General features: G+C 37.4%; 1 protein-coding gene and 1 long non-coding RNA gene across 2 annotated transcripts in view; one reads left to right on the top strand and one right to left on the bottom strand.

The window, feature by feature from the left end:
- Positions 1–21,002, top strand: part of PDE7B (phosphodiesterase 7B) — a 334,565-nt gene that overhangs the window by 50,905 nt on the left and 262,658 nt on the right. The window lies entirely within an intron of this gene.
- On the bottom strand, positions 17,560–19,772 carry LOC126952863 (uncharacterized). Its single transcript, XR_007725050.1, has 3 exons — positions 18,995–19,772; positions 18,856–18,912; positions 17,560–18,196 (listed from the first exon to the last, which is right to left on the bottom strand). It is a non-coding gene; the product is annotated as an uncharacterized LOC126952863 (long non-coding RNA).

Genomic DNA, 21,002 nt, shown 5'->3' with positions numbered 1-21,002 from the left:
TTCAGATTTTCTTTGCACCTAAACTGGTCCAAACACTGTACTCGATAACTCACATCTATTTTGCCTTTGCAAAAACTATAAAAGCAAAGGCTGTATCAGTGGCATTTTATGGATGAAGAAACTGAGTTATAGGGAGGTTATCATTTGCTAAAGATTGCACAGCTGGTAAGGCTTGGTAAAGGCTTGAATTCTAACCCATCTGTGTGTTTCTATCACCTACATTTCCTTTACTCCAATATGCTGCTTCCAGGAGTATGTGCAAGTGAAATACTCAGTTTAGTGTCTGAGCTACAACGAGGAGCACACAAAGTTTCTTCCAATATTGGGGAAGCTCTAAAAATTGTTTAGGGGTAATGTCAACCAAAGCAAATTTCTACATTTCAGAGCTTCTCCTATAGTATTCTACTGTAGTCTGCAATGCCCAAATTGTGCTGAAAGGACTGCCTTCAAGTTCAGGGCCAAAGAGGTCCATGAATAAATTGGAACATAATTCCAATGAATAGCACACATATTAGAATTAAAATAGCATCAAAACATTAAATTCCTTTTTAAAGTAGTGATTAGTTCAGTATTTTATGTACAAAATATTGTATTTTTAGAGAAAATAATAGAAAACTTTTGCATGAACTTGCATAGTTTCTCATGAGTATGTACAGAAATGAAAACTGGCATCCTGTATAGAATGCCCTAGAAGGACCATTCTGTAAACATTAAAAGGTTAAATATATGAGAAATAGTAAGAAAGTACTTTTAATTTTTCCAAAGCAAAATGCAATATAGATTTAGAGTTGCTTTATTTGTTCCTTTTTTATTTGAATAGAATGCTTTTCCTAAAAAATATTACCAACTAAGAGGCAGTTTGGATTTAAATTGTTCTCCTTTCAGAGTTTGTTCCCATCACATCAAATGTCTTATTTATATTCAAATACCACAGGGAATGGGCAAGAAATTATATGTTTAAACTGGACTTTTTCAAGGCTTTTAAGGCCAGAATATTTGCTTTGCCAAAGACTAAATTATTGCAAAGTGGGGCAAGCACCTGACCTTGTGGCAAGTCAGAATAAGTAAATATCTCCACCTGGGATGGGAAGCCAATGCTCCCAAGACCCCAGAACATCCTTTATTAGCCTGATGGCAGCTGTCTGCTTGTTGCTGACTGAGCCTGATTATACATATGAAAACTAGGGATCACCCAGAGATTCTCTCACCCTAACACATAGCCCACTTTGCTTATGTACTTGCTCTTGCAAATTCCATTACCTTCCATGCCACCACTGCCCCTTGAAAACCCAGAAATACTTACAAGCAACAGATTACCCCAGTCCATCCTTTCTCTGTTTCCAAATGGACATTCTGATTACATTTCTAACCAACTGTCAATCAAGGGGGTCTCAATAAATTTTCTTTCCAACCAGCTCATGGTCTTCTAATAGTATGATATTAACTATAACTATTATATCAAACATGATGTAAAATAACTTTGACATGTGTAGGGACATAGTCTTACTTTTAATCATAGCATCGACAAAATTTTAACGCATTTCTTAACTTGTCTCTCCTTCATGGGACATACAGGATCTCTGAAGAGGTCCGTGTATACCTGATAAGAGACTGGCCGTTCCTATCCATCCTGCATGAGTAACACAAGATACGACTCACTGCTGTTCATTAACCTCATAGAGTTAATTTACCTTCTGTGGAAGTGAAATTGATTTGCTCTTTGTAAAGCTGAGTGACAGAACTCTTAGGATTCCTGGAAGCCACATTCAGGGCTGGTGCATGGGCATGCAACCTGTGCAGCTGCACAGGGTTCCACACTCAGAAGGGCTCATTCTTGGTTTAACATTTTGCTGTCACCATCTTGAAATCATTAATAACTTCTGAACAAGGGGCCTTGCATTTTTATTTTGCACTAGAATCTGCAAATTATGTGACCAGTACTGACTACATTATAATATCAATGTAGCAAATGCAGTTGATTGAAAATAAAAGAACTAAAAAATAAACGAAGTGCTGCTAACATATTTGAGAGTTTTTTTCCAAGTAAGATATTGCATTTAGTAAATATACCTGAATTTTATTTTATTTTTTGGTAAAATAGTCCCGTTTTTTTAGACTGATGTAATTCTTAATGTGTTATGATACATGCACACATGCATACATACATGTGTATATGTGTGTATATATATGTATGTGTATATATATATACACACACACACATACATGGTTGGGCAATGAATACATTTTTAATGGTTGATAAGAAAATTGAGCAGGAGGGAAGTGACAAAAGAGAAACACTAACCAGATGCCAAAGTCTTTTAGTTGTGGCTAAATGCTTAAAACATCCAATACTGTCTCTTTTCACTATAATCATCACATTGCCTCTTTCTCTTTCAGAGAATTCATATTCATATCTTATTTATTTTTGGATTATTGTAATTTATAAAAATATCGCAGATGTGCAATATGTCACCAAAGTTGAGCTTGAACGTGGCCAAACATCTTGGAAGCCTGGTACCTGAATGCCTTCCTAACAATCAGCCGAGCACAGCCCGTCTTGCCATGTTTCTCTTTCTTTCTCTGTGTGGGCGCGAGGGCGTGGGGAGTGGGCCGGCATGACGCTAAACGCACTACGCAAAAGCCAGCATGAATCCCAGGCCTTTTTCTGGACAGAAAGGACTGATTGTGTGGCGAGCAGCTGGAATGCGTGCCGGTCACTTTTGGAGTGGTGTTTGCAGGCATCATTTTGCTGGATTGTTTGAGGAGAAGCAGAAGGACAGAAGGGAGCTCTCCTGCCCTGTGCTGCGGTGGCCCTGTAATTTTCCTCCTCTTCTTTGTTCAAATTATAAAGAAGAGTCCCATACGTTCAGAAAACTTCAGCCCGGTTTTTTCAATTGGACGCTGTTGTTTCAAAAGTACAACCTTCTCTTTCTGGCTGCTTAGAAGTGACGGTTCAGGAAATGTGCCCACAGTGACATGAGTTAGGGAACGCCGCAGAGCAGGCCTATGGTGGAGATTCAGAGGATATTTTAGTCAGGGTGTGTGGGTAAGGCCCATGTTAGGACAGTAAAGAGCTTGAAAAAGAAGGATTTTAGCGAACTTCTTGTATAAATGGTCAGAGAGAAAGCCAGAATGATTTGTAATATCTTAAAGTTTATTTTAAAAGTTTCAGATTCTTTACAAAACAAGCAAAATCTTTACCCACTGAACTACTTATAGATCTACTGGCTATGATTTTACCAAGTTAGGGAAACTCCAAGCTCTCCCTTTGTCCTGCTGTTTGCTATTTAGCCATTATCCCATCAGTAGAGGTCTCAGTCTTCTGAACAGTCATCATTTTACACCATTTCCAAATGGATATTCTGATAACAGAACTTACAGCTCTTGCCCATCCAATCTCACCTACCAAGAATAGAGATTATAGATGATTATACCATATAAGAGGAAGACGTTAGAAATGTCTTCCCTATTTTGTTATTTTTGTTGGATTTTATTCTTCAAATTAAAGAGAGTCTTGAAGTTCTGGATTATATATAAATTCTCTGCAAGCACTTGCTTGACTAAATGGTATGAACGTACTTATATAGTGTCCTGATGTAATGACTCATACAAATACTTTTCATAGCAGAAACATTTACATTTCTTCTTTTGACTCAAATGATAATGAGATTTTTTTTTTTTTTTTTTAATCCTCTAGGCTTTTCCCAGGATGTCATTGTGGAAAGGTGGTTAATGAGAAATCATTTGAGCCTAAATGCATTTTTACCTTTCATATTACATAGTTGGTAGGGTAACCAAACTTAACCAGCTAAATTGACCCCTAAATGCTCACCTACCTATTCTTCCCAGCTCATGAAAATCTCTGAAATGACATGGCAAGGTCAGAGGAAAGAAACCGATGAATGCTGGGTACTTGGTGTACTGCAAACTCCGTCTCCTACATCAGGAAATCTCTGCTCAGCAATCATTTGGCCTCCTAGCTACAGCTTTCTGCTGCTGCTTTTTATAAAATTCCTGGAGACCCTCTCTGCACATGCAGGATTTAGGAGCCAGTCAACAATTTAAGAAGACTTGGTAGAGAGATTTTGACATTCCTTCCACCTGGCTCTTCTTTGAGAATATCTTCCATTTCTGACTCTTCTAGCAGCCCTAAACTCTGACCTCTGTTTCCTTAAACCAGTAAAATTGTGCCTTTCTACTTGGACTCTTCCCCCTGGCACCCCAAAGAAATACAGAGCTTAATTTTCACGGATCAGGCCTCTTCCAGTTTCTGTTTGCTTTGTTTGCTCAGTGGTGCTTTTAGTCAATTATTTGTTTATATTTTATCTAGTTTGTATAGTTGTTATCAGAGGAGAGTTAATCCAATACAAGCTACTCTGCTATGCTCAGGCCTGCAAATCTCAAATTACTATAATTAGTAAGAGAATATTAGAAATGTGCTGGTTAAAAATTGAATATACAACGTTAACTGTTTCTATATGCCTAGAAAAAGCAGTTAGACAACGTAATTTTAATTTACATTTACAACTTAGTACAAGGATATAAAATACAGAATAATATTTCTAAAAATACATGCAATACTCTTATAGATAAAATTATAAAACTTACTGAATAAACAGTTTTGAAAAAGTTTAAAGAAAACCTTAATAAAGAGAGATACAGCCTGCTCTCGGATAGACTTGCTATGAAGAAGATATTTATTCCTCCTATAGGGAGGAAATGGGTAAAAGATTGAAAAGATACGTCATATCAAAGGAAATAGAAGATGGAACATCTGGAACATTTGGAAGCATGCTCTAACTGAAAATCTCAGGAATGCAAAATTAAGTTCTTAGGAGATATTATTTCATACTTACCAAATTGGTGGAAATTTGAAAATTAGATAATATTTTGTGGAGTATTATGAAGAAACAAAGTTTGTCAACTGCTTTTTTTTTTTTTTTTTTTTCTCTTGAGACGGATTTTTGCTCTTGTCACCCGGGCTGAACTGCAGTGGTGTGATCTTGGCTCTCTGCAACCTATGCCTCCCGGGTTCAAGCAATTCTCCTGCCTCAGCCTCCCGAGTTACTGGGATTACAGGCATGTGCCACCACGCCCGGCTAATTTTATATATTTTTTTAGGACAGACGGGGGTTTCTCCATATAGGTCAGGCTGGTCTTGAACTCCTGACCTCAGGTGATCCACCCACCTCGGCCTCCTAAAGTGCTGGGATTACAGGCGTGAGCCACCACACCCGGCCTATCAACTGCTTTTAGGAGTGTAAACTGGTCCAACTTCCTTAGAAACTATTGTCATCACCTATTTTACAATTCAGTAAGTTTACTCCTAGATATTTACCTAGAGAAACATTTACATGTATCTATATAAAAACATTCATAAAAGTATCATTACTGATGTTAAAAAAAAACAAAAATGAAACACTAGAAGCAACTCAAATGTCTACCAATAGGGGAAAGGATAAGTACATTGTATTATATTCACACATTAGAGTACAATACCACAGGAAAAATGAATAAAATCCAGCTATATCTCTAACATGGAGGAAACTTGAAAATCTAAGTTTGAAAGAAGGAAGCACAAGTATCCAATTTGTTTCCATTTGCAAAAATTTCAGGCAACATGCAGTAATATGCTGCTTGGGGAATACCTATGTAGGTGGGTCTAGTGAGAAAGAAAAGAAAGGGAATAAGATAAATTTCTGAATGGTCAAAAAAAACACCAGCATCAAGTAGAAAAGTCTGTTGTAGTATGAACGAAATCACGGAGAATTTGCCACAAATTAAGTTTACCTGGTATCTCCAGTACCTAGAAATATTTGCCTTTTTCAATTATTATAAACTAATCTAAACATGATCAAGATAAGTGGATTTTGTTAGTTAAAACATTAAGTTATCAAAGTGAACTTTGGATCTTATGCTAGTCGTGACAGTATTTGAGAATTCAGTTATGTTCCACAAGTTTTATTATAAATGATTTTGTGTTTTGAATTGTTGCAAGGCATATAAAATTGTTGTTAAATTACTGTGAAATTTTAAAAAGAAAAAATATTTCGGAGTGGTCATTTCCTCTGGATAGATGAAGAGGAATGCGAGTGTGTAGAGAAACAGACGGGATCTCACAGGTGTGGTGCTGTCATACCTTCTTTCATGCCCTGAAGATGGGAACATGGGTACTCTCTGATCATTCTTTAAATTGTGCATGAATAGTTATACATTCTTCCTGTAATCCCAGCACTATGGGAGGCCGAGGTGGACGTATCACTCGAGGCCAGGAGTTTGAGACCAGCCTGGCCAATGTGGTGAAACTCCAAAACTACAAAAATTAGCTGGGAGTGGTGGTGGGCGCCTATAATCCCAGCTTCTCCAGAGGCTGAGGTGTGAGAATCGCTTGAACTGGGAAGGTGGAGGTTGCAGTGAGCCAGGATCATGCCACTGCACTCCAGCCTGGGCCACAGAGTGAGACCCTGTCTCCAAAAACAAATAAGTAAATAAATAAATAAATATAAATACATTCTTCTCTTTGTATGATAGTTCATAATAATCACATATGTTATTTTTATATTTTTAATTTTATTTTTTATTTCATCAAGTAGAATTTTTAACTGCTTTCTGGAGTTGCTGTGGGAAGATGAAAGTGTGTAGGGAAAAGTGGCCGGGTGATAGGGTGGGGTCCAGACCCCAATGCTAGCGGAGCCAAAAGTGCATTGCAAGGTCAGCAGCCGTAGACTGGGATCCTCGGCAAACGCAGGTGTGTTCTTGGGACTAGCTCTAGGCTGAATAGCTCACATCTAATTCTCTAGCACTATGAGACAGTTAGTCTTGTAACGGCGCCCTCTACTGCTTACATATGCAAGAGACTGTTCCTGTTGCTTGCTACCTAAAATCCTGAGAGGTGTATTGCTTTTGTAGCGTCTATGGGAACAGGTGAAGATATCCAACAAGGACACTCGAAATATAAGTTTGAAATTTAGGAATGATGTCTGACATGCGATATTGATGTTACCAATGTACAGTCATTTGTGAACACAGCTAAGTTCACCAGCGAGGGTGTGAAACTCAGAGAGTATGAACCTCAAAGCTTACCTGCTACAACATCCAAGGGGGATCCAACTCCTCACTTTCCAATACCTGTGCTTAGACGGTATTGGGACAATCTTGGTATCCACAGGTCCCACTCCTCTACAAGCCAGTATTACAACCAGCACTTTAGAACTTGAACTGTCAGTAACACCTAGGTTATACATGTAACTACTCACTAATTGTTTGTTTTTGTTTTGTTTTTTCACTTTTAAAGACTTTCTCTTTTAGAGTGGTTTTGTGTTCACAGCCAAATTAGGAGGAAGATAAAGATACATTCACCATATGCTACTTGCCCCCACACAGGCATAGCCTCCTCCATTAACCACCTCCCCCACCAAAGTTTGTTACAGTTGATGCACCTACAATGACACATCGTTATCATCCTAAGTCCATAGAGTCCCTTAGGGTTCACTTTTGGTGGTGTACATTCTATGAGTTTGGAAAAACGTATAATGATAGTGCCACACAGAGTATTTTCACTGCCCTAAAAATCTTCTGTGCTCCAGTTACTCATCCCTCCCCGAACTCCGGCTCCACCCACTACCTTCACCACCCCCTTCCCCCGCATCTAACCCTTGGCAATTTTTAAACTTTTTTTTATTGCATTATCTCCACACAGCCAAGGAGATTACTTTATGATAATATTAATGAGAATTTCCCCAAGAGTAACCCCATATTCTTAGAAAATACCTGACCATCATGGTGCATAATTAACCTACATTCTGGTCGCAGAAGCATGACTAAGAAGTTTAAAAAACAGATAGGTGGGGCAGTAATTATGCAGCTGATAACACAAAGCTCTACCGTCTGTACATAAATCTTTCGCAGGAGGAAAAATACTTGAAATGGAAGAATTAAAAAGCAAAAACATTTGGCTATAAAAAGGGATTCAGTAATTACAATGAACATCTCATTAAACATAGTCTTTATTTGTAAGAAGGCTGGGAGAGCTCTAATTAACTCATAAGCTGTCCCTATGAATCATTAGCTGTGGCAGGAAAATTCTAGGTGATCCATTAAATCTCCACACCCACTCAGGGAAAAATATAAGCAAACCCTAATTGCCCTGATTTTGGATGGCTGGTGAATTTTCTTCAGTGATCAACTGGATGACTTTGGCCACCACACATCATATATCTCTTCTCCCCGGGGGAAAGTGAAGTCCTCTTTTTCTACAACCAAGAATAGGATTTTCTCAACACTCAACAAATAGTTTATCCATCTTTGAACAAACTTTTAAACCAACATGATATAAACAATTTACAAAAGTTTATGGTAGACTTTAGATGCAAATCCTTGAGTTGACCCAGAAACATTCTGCTGTTTTATTATGTGAGTTTCCGAAGTCTGTGTCTGAATATGATTTTTCACCAGGCTATCTTTGTTTTTGTGTTTGCTGTGTACGAGAAGACACGATCTAATTATTAGGGGTCAGGCACTGTGGACCTATGCAGAAAACCACAAAAGTCCAAATCTGCACCATCCAATATAGTAACTACAAGTCTCTTGTGGATTTTGAGTACTTGCTCTGAAGCTCTGAACTGAGATGTACTGCAAGATTTCAAAGAGCTAGTACAAAAAAGTAAAATATCTCATGAAAAATTGTATAGTATTTTTGACTACTAGAAATATTTAGCCACGGCTGGGCGCAGTGGATCACGCCTGTAATCCCAGCACTCTGGGAGGCCGAGGAGGGCGGATCACGAGGTCAGGAGATCGAGACCATCCTGGCTAACACAGTGAAACCCCGTCTCTACTAAAAAATACAAAAAATTAGCCAGGCGTGGTGGCAGGCACCTGTAGTCCCAGCTACTCGGGAGGCTGAGGCTGGAGGATGGTGTGAACCCGGGAGGCGGAGCTTGCAGTGAGCTGAGATCATGCCACTGCACTCCAGCCTGGGTGACAGAGTAAGACTCCATCTCAAAAAGAAAAAAGAAAAAAAAGAAATATTTAGCTGCTAGAAATTTTTTAATTTCATATGTGCCTTGCATTTGTAGTATACCTAATATTTATATTGAATGGCAGGACAAGTGGCCACTGTGAGCCCAAAGTACACATGGAATATTTTTGAAAAGAAGACAGGAGTTCTAGAGCTATAGACTTTCCCAGCTGGAAGAGACTTCCAAAAGTAAAAGGTGTAAAAGTGCTTATATTTGCCCAACATGGCCCTCACTTTCCACCACACACACGTTAACACACATAAATGTCCATGCATGCAACGATGTGACCAGCATAAGTGAAGAGTTGCTATACGTTAAGAGTTTGGCATCACTGGCAGAATCTCCTACCTAATACAGTTGTGTCTCTGTATCCCTGGGTTCCACATCAGCAGATTCAACCACAGCAAAATGAAAATATTAGAAAAAAATGAAAAATACAACAATAAAAAATACAAATTTAAAAATCAATAGAGGATAAAAACTGTTTACATACATAGCATAGCATTTACCTTTTATTAGGTATTATAAGTAATCTAAAGATGATTTAAAGTATCCAGGAGGATGTGCATAGATTATATGCAAATACTATGCCATTTTATATTAGGGACTTGAGCATCTACAGATCGTGGTATCTGCAGGGGTTCTGGAACAAATCCTCCGTGGATACCAAGGGACTATATTTCTAAATGTTGCGGATTTAAAGGAAGAATATAACTGAAAGAAGAAACTGAGAGAACAAGCAGGGGAGATCATTGGCAGAATGAATGGAAAAGTGGAGGGCATTCCAGAAAAGGAAAATAAAATTAGCAATAGCTGAGAGGAAAATAATAAGCATGGACTTTAGGAGAATAGTGACAGTTGGGCTATTAGTAACAATAATTAATATCTGAAAATAGCCTTTAATTTACATAGATTTCATCACAGGCATTATTTTATTTCATCATCGTAGATGCCTATTTTTATCATTCCCATTTTACAGATAAAGAATGAGGCCCAAATTTAAGAAGCTTGCCCAAGATCACACAGTCGGTAGTGCCAGAATTTAGGGGATCAACCATCCTGTCTGCGCTGGGCTGGGGTTTCCAGCACTCAGGACTTCCAGTGCTAGAAATGGGAACATCCTGGGCAAAGCAGGGAACTTGTTCACTCTACACTTGAACCCATATCTTCTGATTTTAAATCCCATTCTCTTTGCATTGATAATAATGACAAACATCTATTGAATACTTTCTGCGTACCAGGAACTTTGTAGTAAGAACTTCACATAATTATCTTTTTAATCTACAAAGCAACTTTATAAATTGAGTATTGATTTTTCACTTCCTCCTACCACCCTACAGAGTCCAGATATAAAAATTTAAGTTTCCCAGATCATCGATAACTTACCCAATGTCGCACAGCTGGTAATGTCTGGATTTGAACTCAGGCCATTCCAGTCCAGGGCCTGTGCTGCTAACCACCATGAAAGATGCCCAGCCTGGTGCTGCCACCTCACCTGCTTGCTAAGGCCCAGGGTTCCTGCGGGACCTTTCGACCCACTCATTTATTTTTTCATCATGTTAGTATGAAAACACAGCTTGACTGGAATCCAGCGCCCACTACGGCAGGCATTCTTTACTGCGTAAGACCTATGCCTCCTGGCTTTGATCTTGCCAGTCTTCCATTTGAAATGACCTCTCATATGAACATCGTACCAATGCCTGTCCCGCCTTTTAGTAGGTACCTTGATTCAAAAAGAGTTCTTAAAAAGTAAAAGAAAAAAGAATTTCCTTTTCATTTAACATGTACTGGCAACAATTGCCAGATAATTTGTCTTTAAAATTAAAACAATTATGCTTTCTTTAATAAAACCCTAGTTTTTTGTTATCACCTTTGATGTAATTTTTTAAAAACTGTTCTTTGAAAGAATATGCATATTGATATATAGCAGAACTTTACACCATTTGAAGCACCAGAACAGATATAAAATGTTACTTCATGTTATCATTTCCAATATGAGAACGATGAGCTTGTCATTTTCCTAAGACTGTAAATTCTTGAGTAAAAACAACTATGCCACTTTTTTTTTTTCTGTAACCCACACATCACTGACATAGTGATTGACATACATTTTCCAGAAATGGATTGATTGGAGTATAGTGTTGAGTGAGTCTAAGATCTCACTGGTCTCACTAGCACAGGGTTGAAGCCAGAGGATTTTATTTGAGTTTCTTATTGTCTGTGGCTTTAAGCCTTGTCACTGCTTCCTCCTCATGCCTCAACCTTCCATAGTCGTGTATTCTAAACAGTGTTGATATGTAATTGCCACTTCAGAAAGAAAAACTGATGTTGGATATTTAAATTATTTACCTTTTCATTGACATATAATTTATATATATTAACATTTGTCCTTTTAAGTTCCTTGAGTTTTGACAAGCATATAAAACTGCATATAGAACACAAGCAGAATCTAGAACATTGCCATCACTTTAGAAAGTTCCCTGCGCTCATCTTTTGTCAACCCCTCCCCCACCCCACTTCCCAGCACCGATGTGAACTGCTTTCTGTCCCTTTAGATCTGCCTTCCCAAGTCGTGGAATCATACAACAGATAGCTTTTTGGACTGGCTTATTTCCCTTTTTATAATGCTTTTGAGACTCATTCCTGGCCTGACGTGGTGGCTCACGCCTGTAATCCCAGCACTTTGGGAGGCTGAGGTGGGCGGATCACGAGGTCAGGATTTCAAGACCAGCCTGACCAACATAGTGAAACCTCGTCTCCAATAAAAATACAAAAATTAGCCAGGTGTGCTGGCAGGCGCCTGTAATCCCAGCTACTCCGGAGGCTGAGGCAGGAGAATCATTTGAACCCAGGATGTGGAGGTTGTAGTGAGCCAAGATTGCACCACTGCACTCCAGCCTGGGCTACAGAGCAAGAGTCCATCTCAAAAAAAAAAAAAAAAAAAAAAAAGATTCATTCCTATTGTTGCATTCGTCAGTATTCTTTTTTGTTGTGATGATTATTCTAATGTGTGTATACCAAAATTTAATTGCCTATTCCCCAGTTGACATTTGGAGTTTTGTCTATCACATATAAAGTGGCCAAAACAGCATGTAGGTCTTCGTGTGGATGTATGTTTTCATTTCTCTTGAATAAATTCTTGGGAGTGGAATTGCTGGGTCATAGGGTAGGTGTGTGTTTACATTTATATAAAACTGCCAAATTGTTTTCTAAAGTCCTTATAAGACTTTGCATTCTCGCCAGCAACATATGAGACTTCCAGATAATCCACATCTTTGCCAGTATTTGATATTGTCAATCTTTTTAATTTGAGCTGTTCCTGTATGTACGTCTAATAGGTGCATCTCATTGTGGGTTTAATTTGCATTTTCTTGCAAATACTATTAACAGACCTTTTGGGGGGTATAATTTGTATACAGTACAATGTTCTCATGTGTCAGAGTTGGTTTAGTTTTGGCAAGTGCACACCCCTTAGGTAACACACACCACGTCCAGGTATAGACCAGTGCCAGGCCCCCGGAAATCACCCTATGCTCTGTCCAATTTCCTCCATCACAAACAACCGCTGTCACGATTTTTTCCACCATAGATTAGTTTCACCTGTTGAAGAACTTCATACACATAGAATTATACCGAATGTGCGTCTGTCTGTGGGCTGGCTCCTTTACTCAGCCTGATGTCATTCGAAGGTCATCTGAGCTGCAGCCTGGGACTGTTGTGCATTACCTTTCATTGCTAAGTAGCTTCCCTTAGTATGGATGAACCACAATTTGTTTAGCCGTTCTCCTGTTGATAGGCACTTAGTTGTTCTCAGTTGTTGTCTACTATGAATAAAGCTACTGTAAACATTTTTGTACAAGGATTTTTGTGAAGGCATGTTTTATTTCTCTTGAATAAGTAGCGAGGGGCAACACTGCTACTTACAGTGTTATATTACAAGGTAATGTAACATTACAAAGGTAAATGTTTATCTTTATAAGAAGCCACCAAGCTGTTTTTCCCAGTGACTTTCCCATTATGCATTTCCACCCACAAAGCATAAGAGTTTCAGTTGCTCCACATGCTTGCCACAATTTGTTCTTTTTTTTAAGTTTAGCCATTCTAATGGGTGTGTGGTGGTTTTAATTTATATTTTTCTGACGACAAATCATGTGTTTATTGCCCATTTGTATTTATTCCTTTATGAACTGTGTCTACTCAAGTCTTTTGCCTTTTTTTTTTTTTTTTTTTTTTTTTTTTGAGATGGAGTTTTGCTCTGTTGCCCAGGCCGCAGTGCAACAGTGCAATCTCGGCTCCCTGCGCCCTCCGCCTCCCTGCGCCCTCCGCCTCCCTGCGCCCTCCGCCTCCCTGCGCCCTCCGCCTCCCTGCGCCCTCCGCCTCCCTGCACCCTCCACCTCCCTGCACCCTTCACCTCCTGGGTTCGAGTGATTCTCCTGCCTCAGCCTCCTGAGTAGCTGGGATTACAGGTGTGTGCCACCACGCCCAGCTAATTTTTGTATTTTTAGTAGAGACAGGGTTTCACCATGTTGGTCAGGATGGTCTCGATCTCTTGATCCTGTGATCCACCCACCTCAGCCTCTCAAAGTGTTGGGATTACAGGCATGAGCCACCACACCCAGCCTGTTCTGCCCTTTTTTATCGGGTTATCTGTTTATTACTAACTGTAGTTAATTGATTGACTTGTAGTTTTTAAAAATATATTCTACATACAATTTCATTATCAGATATATATTGAGAGTGTTTTCTTCCTATGCATGGCTTGAGAGAAGTATAATATATCTTCATGGTTTATAATATATTTTAATATAATTTATAATACATATTTAGTGTAATTCATATCTTATAAAGTATCTGATGAGCAGATGTTTTAATTTGGCAGTTTAATTTATCAAAAAATATTTATAGTTTATCCTTTCTGTGTTCTATATAAGAAATCTTTGCTTAACCCAAGGTTGCAGAGATAATCTATATTTCCTTGTTTGTAATTTTCGCTTACATTTAGGTCTACAGTACATAATATTTTGTGTGTGTGTGTGTATGGTAAGGTGATACTACATTATTATGATGATTGCAGCTTTATAGCAGGTTGTAAGATCAAACAGTTTCCAACATTAGGCTTCTTTTCAAGATTGTTTTGGCTATTGTAAGTCCTTTGCATTTCCATGTGCATCCTAAAATTAATTTGTAGATTTTTACAAAAAGTCTGCAAGGATTTTTTTGACCTTTTCTTACTCTTTGTTTGCATACTTTTTTTTTTTTCCTTCAAATTTTCCATGTCACTTATTTTTTTCTTCTGTAGTGTCAAGTATGCTCTTAAGCCCTACCAGTGAATTTTTAATGTAGGATATTATATTTTTTTATTCTAAAAGTCTCATGTGGTTGTCTTTTACAGTTTCCAGTTTTCTACTAAGATTTGTTATCTGTTTACCCATTATATTTATTTTGAATCCTTGAATGTGCTGTTAATAGCTATTTTAAAGGCGTCATCTGCTAATTTGAACATTGTCATTTCAAGTCTGCCTCTATCGATTTGTTGTTGTTGTTATTTAAATTTTTCACTTCCTTTGCACATATAGTAAAATTTTTTGATATGCTGGATGCCATGAATCCTAACTGGAGAATCTGGATTCTGTTGTCTTCCTTTAATAATTGTTGAATTTTGCTCTGGTAGGAAGTTAATTTACTTATGAATCTGAATAAGTTGCTCCTTTTAAGGCCTGCGAATAAGCTTTGCCAGGACATAGTCTGTAGGACTAAAGTGGCCTCCCTCCTAAAGCGTAGTGATTGGAGATCTCAGCTGCATGCCCAAGGTGTTGGTGAGCCCTCTCTACTTTGGTTGGCCAGAACTCTTGTGACTCCTAGCTCTTTGTGGCCCTGGCATCTTCATTTCACTCACAGCTCCCCAACAGATCTACACTGTTGTACCTTGTAGTTTTCCCCTGGACATGAACGAGGAGGTTAATATTTGAACAAGTCTCAAAAGAACCTTCATGCAGATTTCTGGCATTTCTTCTCTATGCAGTTTCTACTTCTCTTCTCTCTGGGTGCCTGGTCCAAAATTCTAGCCTCAAATTCAAAGTGTGTTCCTCCTCAGGTCAGCAAGATCCCTGGGTTCTTCTTTGGCTCCACCTCCCTGGGCCTAGACAGAGAGCTGGGGCAACTGGGGGGCTCTTATCATGTTATTCCTTTCTCCTAGGAACCACAATTCTATTCTGAATGTCTTCCAATATCTGAAACAGTTGCTTCAAATATTTTGTTCAGTTTTGTAATAGTTTATGGCTGGATGAGTTCCTCATTACTGATTATTTTGTCGTGGCTGAGAATGGAAGCTACCCATATTGTTATTTATGAATCTAAAAAAGACATAAGTATACTAGGCCTCAGACATTTTCTTTATCTTTCACATTCGGTATCATCTCTGAAACCAGAATTCCAGTTTTGTTTCTGTACCACTACTAGAATATGTGCAGCTATGAAACAGAGTGAAAGTATTGGCAGTGAAACCCCTATAGGATGCATCCTAAATTTAAAAATATTTGGAATTTCAATTTTATTTAAAGCAAGTTTACTTTTTTATTATAAACAGATAGCTCCTGTGGATGACTTATGCCACAAAGGTGTTTAAGGTGGAAATACAATATCTTATGGCATTTTAAGGCATTCCATTTATGCGTGGACAGGGATTAATTTCAGATTTCTATCATGTTTGAAATATAGTATCTAACATTTTATAATGAACAAAGTGTTTTCCAATCAGATTATCACTATAAGCTGACTAGTAGGTTTTCACATGGGAATTGTTTTGTGTTGTGTTTATTTCCTCTGTGGTATTATGGGAAATGTTTAAAGCTAACTGCCTTATGTATTCATTTTAAAAACTCCCCAAATTATTATTCCTAATAAGGGGAAATAGAAGGTATCAAAATATTATTATATCATTTTTTCAGATCAACTGAGTATGGGAGTTATTCTCCTGGGTAAATGTGTGTTCAGCTTGTGGAAAGAATCGTAAATGTCTTCTCAAAATAAAAGAACTCCTCTGGCTATAATAGGCAGGGAGAACAATCCAAGCCAATCTTTCCACTTTTGCTACCGAATGCCTCCTTTTTTGAAAGTCTTCAGTTTCCATGGAAAAATAAGGGCAGCAGATAATGAACCCTTTGTTCATTTTGACCTAACAAAAGGCCTTTTAGGAGGCTCACCTAAGGAACCAGTCTTCCAGATGTTACCACTGTAACTCTGTGGCTTATTATGACTTCTTGAAGAACTTTGCTAAGAAAAAAGAAATATTTAAGATACTGCCACCCAATAAAACGTTATGAAAAATTTCTACACTTAAGTAATCACGTCCTCACTGTGAATTGCTCTATTAGTCCCTACAACCACATATAGATTTTCTCTCAACATGACGGTAGTACATCCCTACTGTGACTACATAAGCCTCATTAGATTACTTGTGATATGTTTATTACATAGGCGGTCTTTAGGCAAAGCATACTATATTTTTTTATTCCTAGTATTTCAATATGCACTGTATGGGCAGAAGCAGCTCATAATAGAAGACAGTATAAATTCTGACCCTGCCATTTACTAACCAAATGACTTTGCGCAAATTATTTAACCTTTCTATGATTGACTTTATATGTTAAAGGGTTGCACCTGATCCACAAAGGAGTTGCGAAAATTAGAGTAGTTAATACAGGACAGAACAGTGTCCATCACATTGCAAGCACTGAAGAAACTCTGCCTAGTCTGTTGTTATTATTATTATCATTACTACCACTACTGTTTAGAGAACTCTTTAAAATTAGCTCATTTAGCCTTCACAAGAAATATTTAAAGTAAATATTGCTATCCTTATTTTATAAATAAGAAAACCAAACTTAAACCTAGGTCTCCTAACCCTAAAAGGTTATATTCTTGTCTTAATTATCCTAGATAATGTTGAAACATTCAGATTTTTAAAAAAGTGATCATGAGCCTTCACTAATTTTAGCTTAGTCATTTTCTTTAATAATTTTATAAGAATATTTGTAGGGTCATCCAAAAATTTCATTGGCAAAAGAGAATTCAAGATCATAATGCATTTCTATAAATAGGAAATGTGCCTGTATCTGCTTCATATCTTTTCCAATTAGAATACAGAACACATGCATTATAGAATGAGAAAAAGTTTAAATATTTAACACCTCAGCTGGCATATAGCATGTCAAGTCCTCTCCATGCTGCTTTTTCCATCTAAATACATGTATCCTAAATTTCTGATCTCTTAATCTTTTAAGAATTTATTTCTTTGATGCTAGTTTTCAACACCTAGGTATACATGACCCTCCCCATCAATGTGGACAATTTGCTTTTCAAACCATTTGCAGCTCTACCTCCTAAAAGACCAGTCTCTCTAGGACTATTTTTGTGTTACCCATATGATACTGAATGTTTTTCTATTCCTAGAACAAAGTCTCCATGAGTCTAACGATGTTTCAGAAAAAGAGTCACCTAAATGCCAGTAATTACATCAAGTTATCAACCGATAGAAAAATAACCACAGCATATGAAGTTCTCTTGGAATCCTTTTAAGAATCAACTTAGCCTGAGTCTGTGATTTAGGTTCCTTTCCACTTCTTTTAAGAGCTAAGCACAACGTAAGTAGAGGAAAAGTCTTTGAAGTGCAAGCTGGTTGACCATTTCCTGCGCAGGGTACCTAATCCCATTGAAAATGTCTTGGAATTGTCCCTAGCTTCATCAGTAAGTGCTGGGGGATGACGTCACTGTGGGATTTCAACCGAACTTTATGTTCTGATAAACAATGCAGGCTTGGTTGTGGCCACTGGTGAATTCTTTTTCTCTTGGCAGGTGCCAGCAAAGTTCCTTATTCATTTTCAAGCTTTGTTGAAAGAATAACAGAGGGTAAGACATAAAGAACTTGGGAGTGGTCAGGCCCGGAGGAGGATCGCCTATTAAAGTCAGTGAGTGTAGACGACAATATTTTGGTTTAGTCCCACACTTCGAGTATAAAATAAGGAAATAACTGTCATTTCTTGGATAACAGGCTATTTCCAACTTACCGTCACTTGTCTCCTGTGTCAGTCTTCATCCTAACCATGTGACAGAACGCAGATGGCAAGGGTTTTCTTGAATTTAATCCTTTTCTTAGATGAACAGATGTATTCAGGAGGCTGTAGAGTGCAAAAGTGGTGGTAAAAGCCCTTCCAGTGGCAACAATAATGATGAAAGAACCCAACAGGCAGTTTTGTAAGCTTTACCCTGAACAAAAGCCAAGAGAACACTGCTTGTAACCAAACAAGGAATAAAAATAATACTAGAGTTTCTACAAAAATCAGTGCATGGAAATTCCCTGCTTATTAAGCTGTTTCCATTATGAGATGTTCCCCTATATTAAAATTTTCATAGCGTAATACATCCATCATCTGGACATTCTGAAGATATTTATTTTTTTCAAGGAAAACTACCTAAATAATTCTTTATAAAAACAGGTTTCCATTTTCTTTAAGAAACAAGGCTGATTCACCAATGAAAATAAAGAAATAGAATAGATCTCCTAATTTTTATTCTAATACCTTCACAGAAAATTAAGCCAGGTACCAAAAAATCACAACTATTGGGTAGGTTGTGAGTGTTTCAAATTTGGAGGAATATTATCAGATCCTAAATTAATACAACCAGAGTTTCTTTCTAACCTGTTCTCCACATCACATCCCTTTCTACTATTAAAAAAATACCGCTTATGCTTTCATCCCAACCTCTAATTTCGAGAATCACCACAACTCCTATCCTTTCCGAAGGCATTCCCAAAACAATGGAGAATAAAACTTACCGGAGCAGACTGAGAACAAGCTGTTGAGAGCTCTCTCCCTCCTTCGATTCAATGTACCTGAAGTGAGCATTAGTCTTAGAACTCAATTCATGAGGGTAATTTTTACTGTAGTTATATAAAATAAATCTTGGGGATTTACCTTAGAGATTGCATGAGGTCAGTCTTGCATCCAAGTTGTTACTAACTAACATTGTTTATTCTAACTCCTGTTTCCTTTTGCCCTCCTGTAAACTGCCACCTCAAGATCTCTCAAGCCTTTATTTCCTCACATACAACTCTGGGTAAGGTAAGAGAAAACACAAGCCCAGAGTGGCATTTTTTATGAGTCAGTAAGATACACCCATGTCCCAAATGGCATGGGAATCAGGGAATCATTTTGAGTTCTAGGTTCAGTAGTGAAACTCTGTAGTTTTCTTGGCCCTTACAAAAGCAGGTCACAGCTGCCTGGCTTCCTAATTTGGTTTGATGTACTGTGAATTCCCAAGGGAGTGAGTCACTGTCTTATTCATATGGAAGTACAGGAACCATTCCAAAACAAAAACCACTCTGAGTTTATTTATGATTTTATATGCTCTTTATCGCCCCACTATACAGATGATCCAGAGTTGACTTTCAGCTGTTACTTACCATATTGGATAGGAGATACATGGCATTTTTCATCTTTTGAATTATATGACTTCTTTAATGTGAATATTCCCTGAGATAATATTCCCAGGCACTTGCTTTCTGAATGCTTCACCGAAGATGGATATCTATTATGAAACAATGAATGCAAAATCAATCACACATGGAGAAAATGAAAGTAGTAAAATTAACAACAGAATACCTTAAGAAACAGTCTGTGTTAAGTCAGTGTAATTGCATTATTATACATTACTCTTGTTACCTATTAAGTGCACAAGAACACCATAAATACCTTGCTTTATAGACTTGATGAGGCAGAAAGACGTTCCCTGTGGGTCATCAAATTAAGATGCAGTATGACTTTATGGTTTGTTCCATCTTAGAATTTGGCTGTCTTCTATCTCGCTGTGATTTCCCAGAGCCATCCACTTCAGGCTGTTTGGGCTTCTGCCAGTGGCCATGGCACAGATGCTTTTAATAAAGGGATCCAACCACCTTCTGGAAAACCTCCTCGCTTCACTAGAACTTTCAAGAGATATCAATCCTGTTTTATTAGTGTTTATTTAAAAAAATAAAAGAGAAAGAAACTGAAGTAGCCAACACAATCTATGTAGTCTACTTTATGTCCCTTCTTTTGTCACACAAAATAGAATATTTCTCTTGAAAAAGGCTCATGTAATTCCATTACTATTGAGTGCCTAATGTATGCCAAACTCTGCACTAGGCATGGAAACACCAAGAAGATGTATGACTTGCCTTAGAGCTATTACACAGATGCAGTATTACTTTATAAAAATATCTGATAACTAAAATTAATCTGTAAGGTATATAGAGATCTTTGTATAAATATCGCATTTCACAGAATATTAAAAATACGTAAAATTGACACTAAATGATTTGTATTATATATGAAATGTTTAGTATAAGATTAATAAAACTTAATAAACAATGGGAAACTGACGGATCATTCAACAAATGGTATAGGTAAAACTGACTCTTTAGAAAAAAGTAGGTTATACCAATCTCAGATAAAACATAAAAAAAGTAGATTAATAGCTGTTTGTATTAAGAACAATATAAAATAGAAATGTACACATACAGTGGTCTTAGCATACAGAAGGAGTTTCAAGGCATAAAAGTCATGAGTGAGAGCAAATGTCAAGCTTGACAACATAAAAATGTAGCAATTATATATGAAAATTTTATAAAATTAAAACACAAGTGACAAACTTGATAATACACTTGTAAAATATGACAATGAATTAATATCCTTTATAATCAAAGAAATTTTATGAAACAATTACTATTACCAACCACACAGTAGAAAAATAACAACTGAGATGGTTAGCAGTACACAGTAAAAGAAATTCAGAGAAATGATGGACACAAACATATATTAAACTTCACTAGTAATCTAAGAAATCTAATGAAAGCAATAATAAATACATTATTGCTTATCAAGTTGACAAATTTTTTTAAATGTAAAAACAATTAGTGATAGGAAGGTGTACAGACACTCTCAC

Source organism: Macaca thibetana, chromosome 4, assembly GCF_024542745.1.
Source record: "Macaca thibetana thibetana isolate TM-01 chromosome 4, ASM2454274v1, whole genome shotgun sequence".
NCBI lineage: Eukaryota > Metazoa > Chordata > Mammalia > Primates > Cercopithecidae > Macaca > Macaca thibetana.
The sequence above is the reverse complement of the archived record's forward strand: the minus strand, read 5'-3'. Positions and strand labels throughout refer to the sequence as shown.